Source organism: Echeneis naucrates, chromosome 21 (genome assembly GCF_900963305.1).
Source record: "Echeneis naucrates chromosome 21, fEcheNa1.1, whole genome shotgun sequence".
NCBI lineage: Eukaryota > Metazoa > Chordata > Actinopteri > Carangiformes > Echeneidae > Echeneis > Echeneis naucrates.
The window spans coordinates 1,002,543-1,026,586 of NC_042531.1; the positions used below are offsets into that span (position 1 = coordinate 1,002,543).

Sequence of the window (24,044 nt, forward strand, 5' to 3'; positions counted from 1 at the left end):
CAGTCCGTCAGTCCGTCAGTCCACCAGTCCGTCAGTCCGTCAGTCCACCAGTCCGTCAGTCCGTCAGTCCGTCAGTCCGTCAGTCCGTCAGTCCACCAGTCCGTCAGTCCACCAGTCCGTCAGTCCGTCAGTCCGTCAGTCCGTCAGTCCGTCAGTCCACCAGTCCGTCAGTCCACCAGTCCGTCAGTCCACCAGTCCGTCAGTCCGTCTGTCCTTCTGTCCTTCTGTCCTTCTGTCCGTCAGTCCACCAGTCCTTCAGTCCGTCAGTCCACCAGTCCTTCAGTCCTTCAGTCCTTCAGTCCGTCAGTCCACCAGTCCGTCAGTCCGTCAGTCCACCAGTCCTTCAGTCCTTTAGTCCATCGTAACCCTCCTGTCTTGTCCAGCTCTCAGGTTCTCCACCTGTTCTTCATCAGTGTATCGGCAGCTGATCCTGGATGTGAGTGTGTGAGACATTAAAATAGACGGTTGTCCTCTTCCTGAGGAAACATTAAAGTGGAAACTCTGTGATCGGTATCTGTGTAGCAGATGTTGGGCAGGAGTGATGCATTGTGGGTCCGTTTGTCTGCCAGACTGTAGTAAACCTGTTTTCTATCAGAGTCCTGCCCTCCTCTCATCCTGCTCTGGTCATCTAATACCTTCTGTCTCCAAATATCTTTAATTCAATCTCCCTCCTCCCTTGCCCCCCCTCGCCCTGCTCCAGAGAGAGATATGTGATCAGACTTTGGCCTGGCTCCTCTGGATGAGACTCAGCTGACCTGGATAAGTAACACATCAAGCCCCCATCCAGTCTACAGGTTTAAAGGCCCACCAATTAGAAGGCCTTCATTCAGAAAAATTCAGCCTTAAAAAAAGACGGCAGGACTTTGTGATGTCACAACAAAGCAGACCCCGTCCCAAAGTCCAGCCCACCGTCACTTTGGTTCTCTGAGTGTTTACATTGGACCAGGTATATTCTTTATTGGATCACTCAGAAAATAGACAATGGGAGAAAAAAATAATCTTTTCTGATTGGCTGACAAAATAAAACATTTTGAGTCTATTACACACTGTGTTACACACTGACTTTTTTTAAACTAAAGAGTCAGCCTACAGCGGAGGGAAAGGGTCATGTTAAACTAAAGCCTGAGGCTAAAGTTGATAATGAAGAGCTTCACCAGCAGAGGATGGTGGACGGACTGGATGAGAGGTGGGACAGTGTCAAAGTGAAACAGAAAGAAAAATCCTGGTTACACATTGACAGGGAGAAGAATGTGACCTCTCCCCCACACTTCATCTTTTGGTGTTTAACAGAAACAAAAACTAATTATCTGCAATCACATTTATGAGCAGCTGAAACGGCTGAACGAGGAACAGACAACCGTCAGAGAGATTCCTACCCTCGGTGCTGAGGCCTGGACTGGAGGTGAACTGGGCCACATCCACAATCTTGACAGCGAACTGCTGCCCCGTCTCTCTGTTGATGCATCTTCTCACCACGCTGAAGGGACCCCTGGAGGGAAGAACAGACTGACAGTCAGCACCAACCATGGTGGGGGGACACCCAACCTTAAACCAACACCCAGGTCACACACAGTTTTTACTTCCTGTTTGTATTTATTGTGTTTAATGTGTTTAGGAGATGAGAATAGCTCCCACTGTGAATGCTGCGGTATGTTAGTTTGTACTGTGGAAGAAACGTGACTTTAATGAATGAACCGGTCAAAGTCATCTGGTCAGTCAGGGAAATGAAACAGATACAGAGTCTGAACAACATCATCAAAGTCCTGTTCTGAGGAACCAACACAATGAACTTTAAACCTTAAATGAGTCATTAAAAACATATAGCATGAAGCAACACAGTATCAAATAAAGAACAATTGTAAAAAGATAAAAAACTAAAACTGACATAGTATGACCAAAGGTTTAAAGACAGGGACCCCAAATGTTTTTCACCATCGAGTGTGTGGTGAAAGTGGTGAAAAGGTGACAAAAATAATCCAAAGGATGCTCAGAGCAGTTCAGTGTGGGTGGAACACACTGGCCCTGTAACTGCAACTTTAATGACATTAATGGGTTTTTAATTAGGTTTATTTGAAATTGTTTTTTTTTTTTTCCAGACAGTACGATCACATCATTGAGATGTGACGGCTGCACAAACATCACATCTTCCCAGGCTAGAGTCTTTATTCTGCGCCCCCGTCCCTCTTTCTTTCACTCCCTCCTGCCGGATGTATCCAGGTTCTGTTCAAATGGCCGCTCATGAAAACAGAAGATCACACAGCAGCTAAGTGCAGCTAGAGCCTGTTCCCTACACAACATTATGAGCTTCAGGCCCGTCAGTGCATGCAGAGAGGCCGGAGCTGCTGTTGGTTCACACACTGAATCATACCTCCTGGTGGAGGGACTGTATCATCAGCGTATCAATGGGATACACACAGGTCCACCACTCAAGGGCTGAGGGGTGGAATTAACAAGCCAGCAGGTCGGAGTTGTGGAGCAGCACAGCAGGAACAGGCCTCCTAAATAAATCTGCTGGCTACAGCTGCACTCACAGCGCCGGGGTAAGAGGCCTGAACTGGCCTGTTCACGCAGGAGAATAGCACACAGTGTCGGTACGAGTGTGAGAAAGTAAAGGTGAGCTTCAAAGCGTTGGCTGTTATGTAAGAACAGACAGAGCTAAAGATGAGATGGCGGCAGCAGAAGACACACCCTCTACAGCCACCTGTTCCTGGAAAGGAAGCAGCATGCACAGTCTCAGGTAGATTAATGTCCAGGGAACTGTGAACCACAGCTGTATTTAGCTGTCATTAAGTTATTTATGGACGTTAATGACTTTAAGGATCTGGATTATTAGGCCACGACATGATCAGCAGTCAAAGTATTTAACGCTGGGTGGATGGACATCAGGCTGGGGATCATTCCGAGGACCTATCTTTTCATTTTTCTTGAGATTTGGATTTCCAAGATAAATTCTTCTTGTGCAATTTATGCTCACAAAGAATCAAATCTGCCTGTTGACTGTCGCCACACACACACACAGGCCCAGGTCGACGTTTCTCTGTAGAGGCCAGTGAAGTGCAGTGAATAAAAGCTGTTATGTTCCAGGGAGGATACAGGCCTTTTACCTCCCTGTGTTTCTGCTGCTTTTCATCTCTTTCATGTTCTCCTTCCTGTCCTGTGGGTGAACTGGGAAAGACTGCAGTCAGCTGGGTTCACCAGCGGGGCACCTTTTAACGAGCACAGAGACGCAACCTCCAACAAAGACTGGCAAACCCCAGACACAACCCTGCAGCCCTCTGTGTGTTACCCATCCCACAGCAAATTACACTTCAGCACAACCTCAGTGGGAACGTGAAAGCACCAATTTCACAGCAAAACAAAAACACTACTCCTGGCTGCAGCAGAAAACCCAATACTAACCTGCTGAAGTGTGTGTGTGTGTGTGTGTGAGGTGTCTTTGTGCACAAACACAGGCTGGTTGAGCAGATGGTGATCAAACTAAAGCTGCTTAGCGTCAGAAGGGTGAGGTAGGACGGCATCATGCCCAAAAATGTAGGAGACACACACACAAACACACAAAATATAAACACAGATCACACTCAGACTGAAATAAACACTTTGTGCAGTGTTGCTGTGTAAACTGTCACTTTGACCAGAGGGATTGTACAGTGTGTGTGTGTGTGTGTGTGTGTGTGTGTTCATAAACACAGGCCACTGGGTCACCAGTTAAATGAGCAGAAACATTCCTGTTTCCCCAGTTCATCGTCACATGACGGCCTTTTATTTCTCAGGGGCAGCACGACACAGAGGAAGACGGTAAATTCCACCTTAAACTGACATCAGCCCTGCGCAGACAAACATGGCTTCCTCTTCTCTGACACAAACTAACAGTCAGACACGTTGGTGTTTTTACAGGTCTGTACGGCCTGAAGGTGGAAGCCATGTTTCGAGGAGGACTGTGGGGCGGAGCCCACCTGTCTTGTATGTCATCCTGACTGTGTAGTACAGTCAGCCAGTCACACAGTAGCCACGCCCCCAATGCATACTTTAATTCAGCCATCCATCCTTGAAGGAGTTGGTTACTTGAAATCTGCTACTTTTGCATTTTATCACCCAGAGAACAGTTAGTTAGAAAAACCACAAATATCTCCGCGTGGTTATCAACAATTCAAAATAAAACCCTGGGAGAAGTTTGAATACGGGACCTTTCACTCCCCGTGCTCAGTGGTTGGAAAGAAATGAAAGATGGGAATGATAGCTCTCTTCCAGCTTTGCTAAAGCCGCTTGGACTGAGAAGAGCTGCAATCTGCGGGGAAATCTCTGGCTCTAACCCAAAAATAAATAAAACACCAGCATGAAAACACTGAATTTGTCCATTTCAGGAAGTTGATACTGAGCCAAATAAAGAGTCTGAAGTCAGACTCCGGCAGGAATACACTTCTACCCAAACTTTGCTGGAGCGGGAACATTGGGTCACAGAGGCTCTTATTAGTGATGCAGGGGAGTCCTCCTCTGCTGCGTTATCTCCCTCCATGCTACAGAGCAGTCACTTCACCTCTGCACCCCCAACTTCGCTTTGCAGCACAGCAAATGTCAGGACTAGCTCAGGGTAGCGCTCTGTACAGCGATGAACAAGGAGCTGGGACAGACGAAAAAAAGCAAACGTGACAATAAAAGGTTGATGAGACCAGCAGAAGCTGGCAGCTTTAAAAGTCTAGGCAGAAGCAGAGCTTCTATGGTAGTTACCTCCCCCCAACGGAGGAGACCCAGTTCAGCCACCTTGTTCTTTCAGTCACTACCCAGAGTTCATTACCACAGTGAGCTGGAACAAAGGTCGACAGGGAAATTAAAAGTAAGACAAATCACCCATGAAAACGAGCCGTGACCTCTTCTCTACCTTTGTGATGTCACAACAAAGAAATTACCGCCCCTGGCCCCGCCCACCCGGACTCACCATCCAACCTTCTGCCTGAAAGTTGTAGCTGTAGTTTTATTTTTAAATAAACAAATATTTCTTCTAACAGATAAGAACATTTCAGTGTTTTATGTGAAGCACTCTGGAGCAGATGAGAGGATTATTCGCAGCAGTCTGGGCAGACACAAAGAAAAAGGCTTTCAGAAGCACAATCTCCTGCACACATCAGGCTACAGTACCGTAGAGAAGGAAAGATTAACGTTAGAAATCTGCCAGGAGAGACGAGGTGAGGGGAGGCATGATGGTGATGATGATTGGGGGGGTGGGGGGGCTCCTTTGAACCAGACGGCTCAAGTGGCGGAACTGGGCGTCTTGGAAGAAATCAACTGTGCATGGAGGAGGCATTCTGCCTCTGAATGGGCCTCAGCTGCACACGGCGTCTGCCATTATGGCTCTGAATAAGAAGTCAGCTGCACACGGGCCGCTCGAATGATTCCTGCACTTCAGCCAACTTCAGTAAAATAACAGGAAGAGGGTGAAAGAGAGAGAGGAGGTGGAAAGAAAGAAGAGAAACATGAAGAGGAAGGGAAGTGGCGGAGAAGGGTGATGCCTCCTGCAGTCTTCCCTCACCCTGATTTGACTCTTATTAGGCTTGACCGAAGGTACGTGTTGGATTTGGTCAGTTTCTTCATTTTGGTTATCTTTGATCTGACCTCACATTATGTTCTGCTGATCAGGCCAAACCCCAAGGCACAGTTTGTTCCTCTGCTGCCTGAGAGGTGGACGAAGAAGTGAACGACTGAGGTGTAAAAAGTAAATGTGTGTGACCTTTACATGCACAGTTCACAGCAGAAAGCACTTAATGAACAGACAGACCCTGACCTTTATTCCCTCCACTTCAGCTGACCTCACAGGTGGGAGGGGCCGCCGTAACCTGGGACCTTAATCTGTTGATACGATGAATGACCCTGTGTCAGGACGGTGGGGTCCGGAGAGCATTTGCTGCATGCTGCATTCCCCCATCAGGGTAAGCGAGTGGGATTTACAGAGGCATCAAAAAGTTATGCTGTCCTATATTTCTGAGCATCTATCTGCATCTTTGTGTGTGTTGCTGTGGTGAAGAGGTGATTTGTGGGGCACATTCCTCCCCAACTTCACAGTGCATCAATCTTGGCGCATCTCATTCCATAAATGTCACCGGCTTTACGAGACACGCTGGAGCGCAGCATCATTCACGCTCAGGGGACGGATCAATCTCTGCCACAGAAGTGTGTCAGTCAGTCCGTATTTTCACTGTAAAGGTGAGCTACATTCTATCCTGTGTGATTGGAGAAGGTGGATCTGACCTGCTCTTTCCTCTATCCTGATTGGGTGGTACAGTCCGTCAAATATGGTGTCCTCTAGTTTGAAAAAGCCAAGATGGAAACTCGCAAACCAATGTGTGACATCACGGCAAATTGACACAAACTTGTGTCCAGTCCAGACTGCAGGATGAGACATTGATTAACTGACCATCCTGAAGCTCTGTGAGCCACAGCAGGGGGCTAAGATGGGGGGTGTTGACAATGAATGGCTGCTGATGCTTCAGACTCAGATAAAACAAAAACAAAAGTGTGTATATACATCAGGCACACAGTCTGCAGTCTGTGAAGTGAACAAAGCAGAAACAAAGCAGACAGAAAACACAGCAGGGCCTACCTGCCCCTACCTGCCCCCACCTGCCCCCACGTGAATAAGAGTCAGAGAACATGAATACACACAGAGAGGCAGGAAGAGGGCCTCAGGCCGGACACAACAATAGGCCTGTTGTTAAATGCCGGAATGCTGAGAATGATGACGACTCATAATAAGTGGTTCGGCCACCCTGAATACCTTCACTGTCTTCTGTGTTAAAGTGCTGATTCACTTTCACTTTCTGTCTAAATCAGATGATTAAAGATCCAGACTTTAACCCGGCTTTCATTTTACAATGAATGTTCAATTATTAAGTGGAGTAGGTTTCAGTTTTGGAAATTAGTGATGAGCTACTTCCAGCATTCTTTGCTCCACAGTTCTGGTCTCAGAGTCCTGATCTGAGTATGGGTCCGACTGCAGTCAGTGGGTGGGGCTTAAGGCCTGGTCTGGGTCAATCAACCAGGAAGTGATCGTAATGTGATTGATTACTCAAAATGTGTCTAAAAAGCGATCCATTGATTAACAAAATATTTAGATCAAGTTATTGACATTTCAGATCTGTACACACAACTCCATGAGTTCACAGACTTGACTCTGGTGATGTTGGAGGTGATGCAGCTGGGAAACAACGCCTCCTGAAGAGCTGCAGAAAATCACAGCATCACATTACAACTCTCACACACACAGACACACAGCTTTTACATTATAGCAGTGTATTCATGTGAGTCTCTGAGAGCAGCTACCAATATTTCAACAAACGAAGGCTCTAGACAAGAGAGTGAGTGAGTGAGTGAGTGAGAGAGTGTGTGTGTGTGTGTGCACGTGTAGGCGCGTGCCACAAATTCAATTAAATGTCTGATATTTCTCAGCATCTGCCCGGGGGTTCACTGTACAGATGCAAGAGGAGCAGAAAATGGAAAACCAGGAGAAACAGAGAGAGAGTGAGCGAACGGTTTCTCAGCTTCATCGGCTACAGTGGACAAGAAAAAGAAATAATGAAGGAATACCATCGACCTGTGTGGACCTTTACTTCCACTTCCAACATCCTTTCATCCATCCATCACCCCCCCCAAAAAATGTTCTCATTACTGGTCCAGCTCGCCTCCTCCTCTCCCTGCATACATGTCGTCATCTCTCTCCTCTCTGGCACACCGGTTATGTAAGCAGGCAGAGCTAGGCAGCTTATTTACGCTCCCATGGGGATTAGGCCGAAGCCTGGACATGCCAGCACCTGCAATGCTCATTGCCAGTCTATAAATACACACACGCGCACACACAAACACACACAGGGCACTGCAGAGAAGATGAAACAAAACCCACTGGGAGAAGCAGCTCGGGCAGTAAGATTTGGTCTGATGCGGTCCTGGTCCAGCAGCTACCAGTCTTACGCAGATTAAATGTGTTGGAGATTAGAGGCCAGGTCACATTCCTCAGTCTGGGTCTATGATCAAAGACCTGTTTAATATTTCAGACAGATTTTGGTGCTTTCATGAATAACGAAAACTGTTGAGAAGATGTGGACTTCATTTCTGTGTGCAGTCATTTCCTACAATGAAGGCATAAATATTAAAAAGGACCATACCATTTAAAGGTGGACCTTCATGTGGTCCTCGAGTCTAAAAATGTTTAGGTTCTGTATTAATACAATGAAATTATTGGTATTCACAAATTGAGCCATAAAAACAGACGTTAGGACTGTTACAACTTTGTGATGTCACAACAAGGCAGTCCCCGCCCCCAAGGCCTTGCCCCATGGACCTACCATCCAAACTCAGATTGGCGGTCCAGAGGCAGTCATGGACTTTTTATTTTTTCTTTATCAGAAGAAATCAGAGAACCAATGTCTATTTCCTGGGCAGTTTATGTTCAGAAATAATTTCGGGGAGTAAAAATGTTAAAGTTAAAACCGGAGACCAGGACATCTCTGTCGTCTCGTCCCTGTGGAGGAACAGAGGTGGAAACAAAGAGAAGTGGTGTTGTAAGATGTCTGATGTAAAGATTCAGGGGCAGCAGGTCACCTGGAGCACACATATAAAAAACACGTCAAGTCAGAGACCAGTTCCCTGAAGACCAAATCCTGCATCGTCCCCTCTCTCTCTGCTCCGACTTTCCTTGATTCACTCCAACCTAACCCAGCCATTTCATTACAGCCTTATTCCACTCCAGCTAATTAACTTAGCAGTTGTTTTACTTCTCTATAATAAATCTAAATCCAAATCTTGCAGAATCAGCTGCAGATTGTGTTTGATGCATCGGATTTCCACGTTGTGGGGGGTGGTGGATTGGTGCAGCCACATCTCTGCCAAGATGAGAGTAACTCATAAAGCCTTTTCTTACACAAGATTTAGAAAGAAACTCAAACCATGGCACGGCATTAACGGCCAAAAGAGGATGCTGCTTTTCTATTCCAATGTTTTCCTATTCGTTATATATTTTAATTACTTGTGCCGTCTAATTGTGATGCGCTGAGCCGAGACCAGCCAATAAGCTCCCGTCATCTGATGTCCACAGTTCCAGTCTGTACGTGGCAGCATCAGATCTCCCACTGCTCCTCCACAGACCACACTGTATTATTAGTGTATTGTCAGCAGATCTCACCCTGCCGATGCTGCTGCCATCACAGTTCAGTTCATCCTCATTAAATTCCCACAACACTAACTTCTGTCTGATTAGTCTCTCTCTTTGGGCTGGGGCCGCTGTTGTATTCGATATTTCAAAAGAGCCCACGTCCTCGAGCGGATTGAGACGAAGGAGTTTACGAAGCCCCTTGGCTCTGGCGTGTTAATGTGGGATCACAGTGAATGGCAGATAAAGTGTGGTGGTGGTGGTTTTGGGGGGGGTGGGGGGGTGGCATGTTAGGATTCAGTCTGTGTAGTCACACAGACGACGAGGACACAGATGAAGGTAACAGCTCCTCTGCTATGTCTGTGGGAGCTTATAGAGCAGCCACAATGAAAGCACGATGGGACGAGACAAGACATTATCCACCAGCTTTAGAGAACCATCCTTTTCATCCTCTCACCTCAGCCTTTAAACCTCCACACACACAAACACACACCCACACACCAGCACACAATGGAGGTTTCCAGCATCAACTTTAACTCAACAGTTAATAACCTGAGTTCCAGCACAACAGCAAAGAAAAAGTCTGTTCAGCCTGGTGTTCAGAGACTGAGACCCCCCCGGCTGTACAAGCACCACCCACGTATCCAACCCCCCAACCATCCAGACTGAGCTCCATCACTGCAGGAGCCATGCAGGAAGATAACCAGAGTACTGAAGCAGAGGCTTTGGTCCGGTCTGGTCCAGTCTGTCTGGGGACATGCAGGTGAAGATGAAGACATTGGGAGGACAAGAACGACCATAGACGGACAGATGGAGGGGGTGGAGAGAAGCAAGTCCCACCTCAGAGGTGAGGAGTGACTCATCCAGATACCACAGTATTGACCCCTGTTGGGCGGGGCTGGAGACCCCAACAGCCCCAGAACTTCAGTTAGGCCTTCCAAGATCCATTTGGGATCACAATCTGGTTTTAAGGCCTGTTTAAGTTTATTATAGTTTTGGCATTAAAGTTCATAACAGTGAATAATTTCTTGTAATTCCTGTTGATCAATGTTGATCACTTAATGAGTTCTCTCACAGGTTTGTCACATCAGAGTCAGTGATGGAGACATTAATACACAAACATTTTAAAGCCGATGGGTCAATATCACAAGTACGAGTCATCTGTGACAAAAACCTGGTGAATGATGATGTTTAATCCAATTCCATCTCATTTCCTGTTTGATGAGGAGGCTGAGCTCTACGGACATATCTGCAGCGATATCCCTCTGCATGCAAACACAAACACACCTCAGAAAAAAAGCAGGAGAAGTAACAGCATGGCAGGATGGCGAGAGGAGGAAAAGAATGAAGTTCACCAGAGGAAGGGAAACTCTCCGGCCTAATCTTCTGAGTGTTTTGGGTCGAGAGCCAAATGTGAGATTTGCTGCCGGAAGCTGTTTGGGGACCATCTGCAGACAGAGAGGAGGCACTCTCTGGATTAACTGGCTGATTTGTTGCCTAACGGTGAGTAAGTGCCCAATCAGCACTATGAAAAATGCTCATTCTTTACTGGAAGAAATCCACGCTTCCTCTCACACACACACGTTATATTTGTGTTGACCTTGATGGGCCCCTGTAGATTTTTTATAAAACCATGTATGTGGAGACCCTGATCATCTCTCAAAGAAGAAGCTCCTCAGACTTCCTCAGACCGTTGGAGAGACAAACTGGTGAAAATATCACGTGCAAAATATTTACCTTCTTCAGCAGAGCAAAACAATCCTGAAGAAGAAGTGTCTTAATTACAGGAAACAGAGGAATGTATGGGCAACATGTTTTTTATCTTAATATCAGCACAAACAAACCACAGGCATGAAAGCCGGCACTGAAAAATGGTGTTTGTCTCTGGTAATGAGACTAATTAAAACTAATCAGTATTATCTGGAATATAATGAGACTTAAAAGTGTTACACATATCACTTTTAAAGAGCAAAGAATTATGAAGATCCCCTTTTTTTTGGAGGATTTTCTCATTAAAATGATCTGCTTGCTCTTGTTGGTTTTGGGTTTTTTGTTTGTTTGGTCTCGTTTGAGAGCTCTCAGGCTCGATTCCCAGAGCAGAATAGTTTTGCATCAAAAGCAAAGAGGAGGGAAATAATACATTCTGCCAATAAATAAATAGCCTGAGATGACTATGAAACTGTCATAGCAGTTCAAATCCAAATAATTCAGCTACAGAGAGAAAACCCCAACAACAGAGAGGTCTCTACTCTTCACTGTTCCGGTTGGAAAAACAGGTTTCTAAATTAGCTGTGTGAGTTCATGGGTAAATACCTGAGTCCTGCGTCTATATTCACGGCCACAAAAGAGCGGTCAGCACCACAGGCTCGTTTTCAGAGCAGAAACACTATCTCTGAAGGGTCATTACACCGAGCCAGACCTCCCCAAAGGCTGAAGCCTCGACTCAGCCACCGCTCATGACCAAACGCATCGGGACCTGGATCCCTGTACCAAACAGTGCTGCAGTGCTGCACAAAGCCAACACCTTTATGACCAGAAACCGCCACAGACACCGCAGTGCACTCTCTCATCATCACATACCGTGATGAGACATCAGGTTATTACGAACCAGCAAACCAAATTTTCATTCACATGTTTTAAAATTTAATGAGTGTTGACCGTAACGCTGCAGATATCATTCACTCCAAAACTGTGGAGCTGTTTGAAATCTGAGTCTTAGAGGTCCAGTGTCTGGTCTTGGAGGGTCTGGCTTCACTAAATGCACCTTGTGACTGGAGCTGAGCTGTGTGCCACTCGACCTTTATTCTAACCTTCACCTGAGGTCGTGAGCTCCGGACAGTGAGTGAAAGAATCCGCAGGGCGAGGAGCTCTGAGAAGTGAGAGCTATTTGAAGTCCTGAGGATGGATAGTGTGTTTTCTTCCCCCCTGCTCTTTCTCCTGTGACTGAGATATATCATGATAGGCTGTTGAACAGAGGAGATACAAGCTGCCACTCCAGTCTATTGTTTTATTTCTGTACTATGAATCTATGAATTGATATCAATAAATAAACTGAACTGAAGAGAGCTCTGAGCTGCAGAGATTCAGCACAGATCAATGAAATCAACTGACTTCTGAAGGGGGGGGGATTTTTAATTTGTCTTTTCACTGATGAAGAGTCCCTTCCTGTTTCTCAGAGTAATTAATCAGGTCCTGGGCCGGGACAGGGGGAGAGGATACGGGAGAGAAAATGGTGTGTGAGGATCTGCACAGTGGTCAGCATATTGGCCGGGCCGTTTCCTCCTCGGCTCAGGCCAAGTCTATAAAAGTTAATGATCCTGCTGAACTCAGCCTGAGCACGTAAACCTGCACCTGCACACATCAGTGTGTCTGTATGAATACAGAGGCCTGTGACTGTGCACACAGTGCACGGTAAATCCCCCTCCCTCCCACACACACACACACCCCTGCAGGCCAGCGTTTCCAGACTCAGAGGAGTTGGGGGCACAAGGTTTTCTCCTTATCGCCTCAAATTTCACAAACACTTCAGTTGTAAGCTTCCTTACATAACACTGCCCAACTTCCACCACACTGCCAGAGATGTGTGTGTGTGTGTGTGTGTGATTCACTGGGCCATGAGGATCAGTTCACTGGTCAGTAATCACTGTTCTAAACGATAGCTGAAAACAAGGAGACATAAAAGGAAGGAGTGAGAATCTCACACACACACACACACACACACACACACACACACACACACACACACACACACAGACAGGTACAGGTAGAAGAATGAAAGTTGAAGCTGATGAAAAGAGAGATTGACAGATATTGTTAAAGAATAAATCAGTTTGATAGTGGCTGAGAATAAAAAGCAGTGACAGTGAAAGTTGAGGAAGGAGAGGACGGACGCACTAACACTAACACACACACACCAACTGCAGATTTGGTCTAATGAGTGTGTGTTCTGAAGAATTTTTTAAGCATAAGAGAGCAGCAGAGTTGCTAACAGATGCCACATCACACCGTCACATGGCTGAGAAGCTCCAGCCTCTCTAATGTGTCTTCATTAGTCTCCTGATGTTTAATGTTCATCCTTCTTCCAACAAACCATCTCCTTTACCACTCATTTCTCTGCTCTGCAAACACAAGACCTGAGCTGCAGGCTGACAGTGGCCTTGTGTGCATACATGGCACACACACACTCCGTAGTAATGCTACCATAGACTTCCTGAAGGGGTAAATGCACTGAGACATCAACATCATCATCCAACCGCTGATCCTACCTGTCGTCAGTCTGGGCGTCCTTCCCGTCTGTAGCTGTGCAGCGTCATGGCAACACGCCATCCACAATGAGTGCCACTCAGAGAGAAACCTGCAGCTGATCAGCTGATCCAGGGTGCGTAACACTCTGCATTGATGACGACGATGATGAATGTGTGGGTTTCTCTTTAAAAGGATGGTGACGATGTTGATGCTAAGCATGATTAGTTTAATAATATGGTTTGTCAGAATGTCAAATATTTTGTCAGTGTGAGGATTTCTGATCATGGAGCAAACTAAGGTCTGTTTCTTTATCACGTTCATCTCTCTGAATGAAAATATGAACAGACACATCTGAGCTCCAATCACTCTTCTGTTGATTCACTGTCTCATTAGTCTCAACAGCTGGACCTCCGAATGAGACGCTCTGATTGGTTGTGACATCACCCACCGGAGCTAATAGGAGCTTCCGATGTAGAGAGGTGACCCTAGACGTCATTATCAAAGATGGAGGATGAGAATGGACAGATAAACACACAGAAGACGAGTCAGACGGATCCAGTCTGAAGTTAGTTTCAGATCGGACAGGTCAGCTGATTCTGCCGTATAGGGAGGAAAACAGCACGACTCCAGCTCAAACACAGCTCTAAAGCTGTAGAGGAACATTCAGCACCACCCTGACTCGGCCTGTTTTCCTGACACTGAGAGCATCTCTGCTTTCTGCCAGCTCCACACCTTCTGCCAAAGAGCAGGAACTCAGTCTGCCAGTTTCTGCCAGCAGACTTAAAAGGAAATGAGCTGCAGCTCTGTGCTTTTCTACCTGAGAGAGGAGATTTAGTGGCCTCCAGGCCAAACGGTGAGAAATAAACACTGACAGACAGAGAGGCAGTGGACACAGAGAAATCTAATGAAAGGAGAGACTTTATGTGAGGATCAGTGATCGACTGAAAACATAAGCTAACGTTAAAATGCAAAGGGTTAAAAATATATCTGTAACTCTGCAAACTGCCATCTCCCTCCTCTCTGCCTACCCCCCCTCAGGGCAGACAGGTTCAGCCATTGCTGTCTGGTCTTTGCACACATGGACACACTGACAGTCCTTGTTCACTCCCACCTTGTTCCCCGTCTCCTGTTGCTCACTTGCCGACTGCTCTTAGAGCATTAGTCTGCATCCTGACACGCCACCTAACCATAGCCTGCTCACGTCCAACTCCCCAGCTCCTTCCTCCAGGCCTGTATCTGATTACTCCTGCTAGTCTGCATTGATCTACATGTCAGCAAAGCTTCTCGGGGGCCCAGGCTCCAATCAGCCCTGCACAAAATACACTAAAATCTATGGCACATAGTCAATTGTCTGCGAGTGCAGCCTTAAAGAAAGTGTGTGTGTGTCGCATGAAGGGAAGTCAGTGCTGTGGAAGAAAGCTCAGAGGAAAGTCTCTGGCCTACAATGAGTTGCTGTGTGCTTGTAAAGGAGTTGTGATCCTGAATGCAGCGCAGTTACAGTCCACACACACACACACAAAGTCCAGGGCACATGAAGTACCCAAACTGCTTACCACTCTGGCAGGACGGCAGGCTGAGAGAAAAGCACTGACCTTTAACTCATCTGCTGTGGGCGTCTGAAAGTGCAACGCTGCACCCACTCGCCATTTCACGCCATGGCAGGGTCAAAGGGCACCCGCACTGAGCCTATCATCTTGTAATGAAGCCACAACTTAAGGTTCAGTTTCTCAGACAACACTCGCTCTGTGCAGACTCCTGTGAAGAACCGGAGCTCATCACAGCAGCAATATGATAACTTCAATTTTACTCTAATTCAGAAGATAATTAAAATTTACTTGAAGAAATGTATTGATAAAAATTAAAACGGCACAATTAATCAAAGTTTAATCAAAACAGCAACGTGATCAACATATTGTTCACTGTGTTGCCGCAGAGACGCTCCAGCCTACAGGTTGCAATACTCTGATTATTATAACTGCAATGTCGCACATATTGAAATCACAATGTCAGTCGCAAAATAATCTTTAATCAATAATATAAAAATTATCTGTTTTTTATTATTTAACTGGATTATATTTTACAGTTACCTGATTACCTAAGCTGGGTCTTTGTTTTTATATCTTAAAGTTTTGTCAAACAACTGAACTATTCTCTCAACTCAAAGGCTTCTACATCCTGTTTTTAATCTGATTTCATTGTGAAATAGACGTTGTGTTGTCTGTTTACAAACTGATGCCCCAGCCAATCACTGTCTATCCTCAGTTTGTTCAGGCAGAACATGTTATCCATTTATGAGCTGCTATTAATTTTTTAAATGAAATCAAATACCGACAGGGTGCCAGCGAGGCTCAGGCCTAACAGCACCAGGCCAGGTTTAAGGATTCCTCTCTCTTTCTCTGTCATTGTTCTAAAAGCCAAAAAGCTCTAAAAAGAAGGAATATCTAAATATGGCAAACCTTAAATCTAAAAAGTCGACCACAAAGAACCATCGCAATGTCAAAGTTACATTCTTGTTCCTAAGATACACAAAAATAAGAATATAACACAAAATGTGTCACATGATCAGAATTGAATCAATGTTCAATCAATTCAATTATTGTACAAGGAAATAAAATGATCTTATGTTCAAAAAAGAAACCTCCCTGGGAGCTGAGTAACTCTGACAGCATCTAGCAGCAGCTGTCAAGGTCACAGATGTTTAAAATATTAACTGGCTGAGTGATGATTTTGTTGACACTGATTCTTTTGTTGCATCTTAATGGAGCGTCTGTCAGGTCTTTGTCCCGCTCTGCTCCGTCCAGTCACACTCACTGTGTGCTTATGTCTCTTAATCCTCACTGTGAGCTGAAGCCAGCACTAAAGCCAAGATTAGCCCACATACACACACACGCTGTTACAAACTAAGAGATCACATACACCTTGCATAAACAGGGTGACACCAACTTATAAACACACACACACACGTGCACCAAAGTGCTGCCCGTCTTCTGCGCAGCTACAGGACCACTGAGTGACGCCATGCTGTAGCTTCGACACCTCGTCTCTCTCGCTGCCTCTCTGCCCCAATCGGTCGAGGCAGATCCCCCCAGCCTGGTTCTGCCCGAGGTTTCTGCCTCTTGAAGGAAGTTTTTCCTGCTCGTCTGGGATCTGTTGTGTCTCTTTAAATGAGTTTATAAAGACTTTGGTCTAGATCTGCTCTCTATGTAAAGTGCCTTGATGTAATTTTGTTATGATTTGGCGTTTCATAAATAAATCTGATTCGATTTGGTCACACAGCTGAGCTCCAGAGGAAAGTTAATGCACAACTTTTTCCAAAGGGAGTAAATTATCTGTTCTGTCTGCAGGTCTGTTGGTTTCTTCTGGTTCTAAAGCGGCAGCTCACAAACACACGGCTGACATCAGAGCTTGCTGCTGTGAGGCGGCTGTGCTGACCAGGCCGAGCTGAAGTGAAGTTGGTGAAGCTTCATGTCGATGTTTAATGACGTTTAATGAACTTCATCTCACTCCATTAATGAGGCCTAACTAACAACAAGTGCTGATCCAGACCAGACAGACTCTGAGTCCTGGTCCTCAGTAACGATCCGCCACACGCTGTGAAAGAAAAACAGACTACAGAGGGACATATGGAAGTGTGTATGAAACTCTGCACACTGTAAGTGTGAAAATGTGCGAGTGCCTATTTTTAGGTTGACGTGTTCATACAGTTTCCACCTGCTATTTATTTTTGCCTTAAAACAGTCTGCTCTCACCGGAAATCAAACAGGGGACGCCACTTGGGTCACCCCAACAACATGAGATCCTTTCTGACAGGAAAGCCCTCTGACAGCTAATCAGAGCAGAGCGTTGCTGAGAGGCCAAAGCGTCAAGTGTGTGAGATGAACGCTGTCAAAACACAAGCCCAGCAGATGAAAACAGGAGTCTGATCAGTGACTTCTTTCTGCAGTTAAACACTGAGCATCTTCGCGTGGAAGATATCTTTATATAGAAGATGTCTGTTTCCTCTATTTTCAACTGCATGACGGACGGCGTTCACCTTTATTTCAGCGCCAATGTCCTGATTACACCATCTGCTACCAACCAGGGAGAGGACGCCTCGGACAGAGAGAGACAGAAACAGAGTCCACGTCTCTTCCAGATTAAAGATAATTTATGTTAAGTGATTTTACACAGTGAGGCTGTGTAAGCCTGAGAAAGTGTTAACGCATTTCTGAATGTGCATAATCACACTGAACCTTGAGGGTCACAGCCTGCAAAGGAGCGTGGGCCCTTCCCATAAGTCTAAGGGGCCGCAGGCATCAACAGACTTATCCAGACACGAGGATGTAGCTGGACGCTGCTTACACACAATTATTAATGTTGGCCCATTGTGTATAAACACCATCACACAGTGGATACACAAACACACACTCACACACATCAGTGAAGGTATGGCTGGACCAGGTGCTGTGTCATGTTGCTTTCTGGGCGTCAATGTTTGTGTTGTTTATTCACCAAACTGAAGAGTTGTGAAGCGTTTTAAACTGTCTCAGTTCAACATTAACACAACTAAGGTCAAAGCTTTACAAGACAGATGAATCCAACTGTGTGTGTGTGTGTGTGCTTGTACAGTGCAGTTTATATCACTTTGTAAAGCCCAAGTTCCTGATAAATCATTTCTTCTACTCTGTAACAAAGCTAGCTGATCTTTCAGAGGACCTGGACCACCGAGGACCGGGTCGGGGGTTAAGGAACTGAAGTGAGACGGTCTGACCTGTGGAGGAGCTGCTTCTTGCATGTCACTCTGGTTCCCCATTTCCTCGTTTCCTGTGTCTCGAAATGACACTTTACTTAACTTTGAGTTGTAAAAAATTACTGGTGTGCATCAGAATCCTGGGATAGGTTGGCCCGAGAAGGCTCCACCTTTAGGTGCTTCATTGTTAAAAAAGATAAAGTTTTTACACTTTAAGAGTCACCTATTTTTGTTGCATGTGTTGTGAGTGAACAGCACAACTGAGCATGATCCTACTACAGGTGTGTAACGTTTGTCCTCCTGCTGGGACAAATCAGTTTATTTTGGGAGATCATCAGATCTGAATCTGAGGCTCCTGGGATTAGTGAGGTGACCAAGATCAAGATGGGGGTTTGTAATTTGTGCTCAGATGATTTGACAGCAGATACACAAAATGGCCAGATGGATTAAACTGCAGTGGGTAGACAGGCTCTGCAGGAGCTACTGTTAGCATGGCTATATTTGACAACAGCACAGCGTCTGCTGAAATCAGATTTGTTTGCACAGATTAAAACCCATCTGAGAAATGATAAACACTTAAGCCGAAATACAAATTAGTGACTCGATGGTTCGTCAGCGGGGAGAAGAACCCGACAGTCAGGAGACCAGACCGCAATAAACCAAAGTCTCTGAAAGTCGTTTCTTCCTGATGAGGAAATATGAGGTCAAAAATTTATCACGGTACCGACGCCTGACAAATTCCATACTTACGGTTGAAGCAAGGGGCACAACAATAGGTGGCGCTACAGAGCCATTTTCCCCACACTCAACGCAAAACTCAAAATACGAAGCAAATTAGTTTCAAACTACCTCACCTCCACCAAAACAGCATTTATATCAACCATTACATTAAAGTCTTTGTCACTTTCTAATCCAAGTATTTTTATTCTTTCGGTCTCTGTTGTTCAGAAACCAGCTGGATGAGATAACATCTCTTACACCTGTCAGAGTGTGTGTCTTCCCCCACACACAATGACAGCTGATCCAACAGCAAACATCAGTAGTAACACTTCAGTTGCCTGGAGCACCAGCATGTGTGATCCTCCTCCTCGTTGTCTCAATGACTCATGATTTCAGAGCACACCTGAGCTCCGTTCATCCTCTCATTGCTCCTGCTTGTCCAGCCTCCGGCAACAACCTGCAAGAGGGTGTGTCCGCAGACTTGGAGAATGAAATCAGTAATCTTTGACTGCGTGATACACTCGGCCAGTTGCACACTGACACCTCCATCCCCGACAAAGTGGCCAAATGAGCAACCATTCTACAGAGCTAGCTCTCCTCAAAGCGAACATCGTTCTGGAGGAAGGTGATGCCGAGCCCCACTGCTGCTCCTGTCTCTGGCTGACAGATTTAGACGCGGGATATTTCCAAACATATTTGCTCACCACACCCACCCACACTCAGAGCACATGCAGGCGAAGGCCGTCAGCTCCCCACAGAGCTCCAGATGGCGGGGCAGGAAGGCCACAAAGTGACAGTGGCACCACTTTCAGTCACTCTCCGCCCTGTTGTTGTTGCTGCTGCTCAGACTTCATTTAACTCCCCTTCAAGAACAAACACTGCCATTTCAACCTGCACTGAGGTAATGAGTAACAACGGCTCCTTCTACACACATCCACACAGTAAATGTGAGCAGAGTCATTGTTCAAGGGTGTGAGTGGGAGCGACTGAAAAGAGTCGGTGTGATTGCACTGCCTGAGCCCACATGACTTTTTTTGCCATTTTCTGATGATCTGTTCATCGTTGAAGACATCTTGAATGTTGCAGGTGGAAAGTAGAATCACACAAACTGTAAGAGATGGTCAGATCCACTCTTCTGATTGGATGACTGGCCAGAGATCCAGAGAGAAGCCTGACAGAAGAGATCTAAAACGACACTGAGGTTGCTTTTGGTTTTTAAAACCAAAAAATTTTTCTTCTTCTAATCAAGAAGTTCAAATACGGGACCACTAATATAAAAGGGGGGACTTTCAATACTTAGTGTCAGCTGTATCTTGTTACTCTGAAATACCTGGGTGTTAATTAAACATGTATCTGTAATAACAGCGTGTTCTTTAAGAGGAAAATGGGGGCCGAGCAAAACCAGATCCCTGTTACTGGACATGGAATACACAAGTTGTTTGCTGATCTCGCTCCACATCCAATGAGCTGGGAGATTTGTTGAAACAATGACACAATACTGGTGTTATATTGACACACAATCGTAGATAACAAAAGGTGAGCATTGAGGCAGCTCTGAGAGACAGAGCAGGAAGTGAGATAAGGAGGAAATCAAGGTGGTAAATGTGAATTATACTGTGAGATTGTGGCGGAGTCGGGAGGCGTTTTTCTCCCAGCCGGCTCGCCACAGCGAGTCCTGGTCCGTGTCTGTCACGGCCCCAGTTGCACTTAGAATGGGGCTGGGACACAGAGCATGTGTCACCCATCTGTCAGATAATATGTCAAAACAGCCATAACACTCCAGCTAAATGTGGCCCCAGCCTGATCATGCCCTTAACATCCATGCTTCTGTAATTATTCTCCATTTCCTCACATAATCCCCCAACTGCCTCACTTTGCCTGCACCTCTGTCGCAGTACTTTACTTCTCTTCTTTGGTATCTTTTCATGTCTCTGCGGGTGGTTGGTTGGTCTACATCCAGCAGCAGACTGCTAAACATCTTCCTTTCTTGAAATCTGACTCAAACAGGAGCAAACACACATGCATCATTAAAACGACCGGTTTCAAGGTGAGATATTCCATCTACATGCAGACCCTGGCTCTGTTACAACATGCCGCTTCTCCTCCACAGCCACTATAAATGATTTAAACCCCCGTTTCAAAGACTGGTAATAAACAATTGAACTCGGTGCAGGTTGATGCTCAAAGCTGTCAAATTGTGTGCTGCTTGTTCTGTCAACGTATTCAACTTGCTATACATCGACATCATGTACTGAATGACTGCCAAAGCAAGCGCCGTCATTTACTGAGCTTCTATGTCTTCTGTGTGCCAGCGCACACATCTTCAAATCAATATGAGGCATTGTTTAGGAGTCTAGACTATGATCAAGGTTTGGAAGTGCTGTGTGAGACAAACACATCTCTCTGAAGAGCCCATTATGGCCATTCAATAACATGTTAAACACAAAAACCATGATGAGATACTGGAGGGAATAAATGAAATGCATCTATTCTGGATTTCTCAAGAGGCCGCAATCATAATACATTAGAGACATCAGAATGCACACAGTCACAGAGCAGAGATGCATGTGGAAAGGCTGCACGTGCAGCAGAAGCGCAGCCTGTGGTCATGTTTGTGTGTAAATGCTCCAGTCAGCAGTGAAGAGAGAGCCGATTAACCAACAAATACAAAGCAACCAGGACAGACAAAAGATTCAATTAGAGGTTAGCGCAATTGGTGTTTTTTTCCATGAACAGTTGTCGTTTTAAAAGACGCCACATATTCAAAATCAGCACAACCTCATTCATTTTGGATATACAAGCAGCAGACAGCAAGGCCTCTGAATAAGACACTCCGATTGGCTGTGACATCACCCAGCGGAGCCAATAATAGCGTTCGATATAGAGACTTCACTATCAAAGATGGAGGATGAGAATGGACGGATAACACACAGAAGGAGAGCAGCAGATCTGAATTAACTTGGTTCATCAGGTGTTGGTGCTGTTGCCCTCCGCTTAAACAGCCAATAAGCTTTAATGAGCTGGTACCTTGAAGTTTTTATAGGTTAGTAAATAACTAAGTGGCAGCAAAACAGACTCTAGCTAAAAATATTCAAAACACAGTCCTCTCATATGACGAAGCTACAGTCTGCAGCCCTTACTCTGCTCATTAATGCATTCCTTTTTCAAAATAAAATGAAAAAATAATGAAAAAAAAACAAACAAACACAGGAATAATTCGATCTGGCTTTGTCTTGCCAAAGGAGATCCATAAAAAAAATAAATGTTCTGGATCAGCCCCGATCCCTGATGGCCTCGGGACATCTGGACTCTAATTGCTGCCTTGACACCTTTAGTTAAACTTCATCACTCACTAAACCAGCTGCTTTACAAAAAGCAATCTATGGAAACTGCAACAAATTGCGGACAAGGATCTGAGTCCACATCCAAAGCAACAGCAGCAGCCGATTGGTGACACAGTCATTAGAGACAAAGACCAGACACTTCTGAAGCCATAAACACATGGCACTGATGGTTCAGTGCAGTGGAAACATCTGCAAACCATCCAGAACACAAGTTACATTAACCTCGTAACACCAACATAACTTTTTTCATCTTGTCGGACAGGGAACAGCATGAAGCCCAGTCACCTCTCACATGACAGAGATGTTGTTAACAGCCACAGCTCCGTGTGGACGACATGAACCATGTCATCTGCACTTCAGCTGCTCCAAAAACTCTCAAAAGCAATTTTCAAGGGGTGTGAGAATAGAAATGTCTTTTTGTGGTGTGTTATATGGCATGTGTTGTTTTTTCCAAGCATCCTCAGCTGTAGCTCAAGTGACAATGTGTGCTTCGGCATGGAAATCAGTTTAGACTGAGGCGGCTCAAGTGGAGCGACAGCAGGGCAAAAACTTTATATAAGAAGGAACAGTGGAGGAACAAGAGCAAGGAGGAGTAAGATACAGAAATAGAGCTAAAACGTGATTGGCTGCATGGCAACATTTGGAAACTGAATCCTCGACTGTCAAACCAAAAAACCATCAGCTGCTATAAACAGACATGGATTCTGGTCTGTGATGATGTCATACTTATCCATAAAGGCCTCGGTGAACAGAATGGGACTTTAAATGCCATTTTGTGCTGTTGAATATAATCACATACACATGACATCTCTGTGGGAGAGTGTTCAGACACACACGGGGCCAGCAGGGAATTCATTCATTAATAATGCAGTGATGAAAAAGACTGTATCACCTTGTTGACGAGCAGGAGCCTGCTGTGACCAGAGACACAAACCCCGGACACATGTGTTCAGATATAAAGGAATACTGGTGGATAAGCAATGTGTGTGTGTGCCCGCAGTGTCTGCCACGCTTCAGTGGAGCTGTTTCCAGCTCAAAGCAGGTACGGGGGACAACAGAGCTGGATGAACATCAAGGGCCCTCTCCTGACTAGATGCTTTCAGTAGCTGCACCATCTCTCAGCCTTTTTTTAAATGCACTGTCTTTTTGTACCAAATGTGTGCAAGCATTTCCAAAAACTTTTCTGGTACTGGGAAGTGGAGGAATACTTAGACACTGCTGATCTGATTCTAACTAACCAATTCCAGTCACCCTTCATGGATTAGCCGTGGAGAGAATTTACCTGCGATGAGGCTCAGAGTGTCCATGTCCTGGAAGGAAACTAAAAAAAAAATGTAAAGAATCTGCCTGCTTACAGTGAAATATATTGTATGAAACGTGCATCATCTGCAGAACATGACTGATGGCTCCATTCTTATAAAGGTCAGGTGTTACAGGTGTTTTTTCTCTAAGCATGCAGTGGAAAGAAGGAAATTATAGTCTGGATAACAGCTCTGTTTACGACTCAACTCAAAAAAGAAACAAAAACATCTCACGCTGGTTTGGAATCAGACAACTGGCAGTACGTCTAACTGGTGTTGTGTTGCAGAGTCAAACTGAATTATAAATGTGCTAAATCTTGGTTGGCCATAATCGACTTTAATGAGTTTTTCCATAATATACCATAAAATTGTATACTGTCAACTGACTGATTGATTTCCAATCACTGTCAACTACTTTAATTATTGACTGATCTATTGGTTATTCTGTCAACTCATTGATTAGTAATGTAATTGTAAAATGTCAGAAAACCAGTCTCCTTTTAGACAGACAAGTAAAAGTCCAAAAGTGTTTTAAAAATTCTACACAACATAAAGCCACTTAAGAAGCTGGA

The 24,044-nt window shown here is 45.2% G+C and overlaps 1 protein-coding gene across 1 annotated transcript in view; it reads right to left on the reverse strand.

The window, feature by feature from the left end:
* Nucleotides 1-1,376: 1,376 nt before the first annotated feature.
* Nucleotides 1,377-24,044, reverse strand: part of LOC115062079 (uncharacterized) — a 28,270-nt gene continuing 5,602 nt past the window's right edge. Inside the window, exon 2 of the mRNA XM_029530698.1 lies at nt 1,377-1,489. The gene's annotated coding sequence lies outside the window, so the exon portion shown is untranslated. The remainder of the gene's footprint in view (nt 1,490-24,044) is intronic.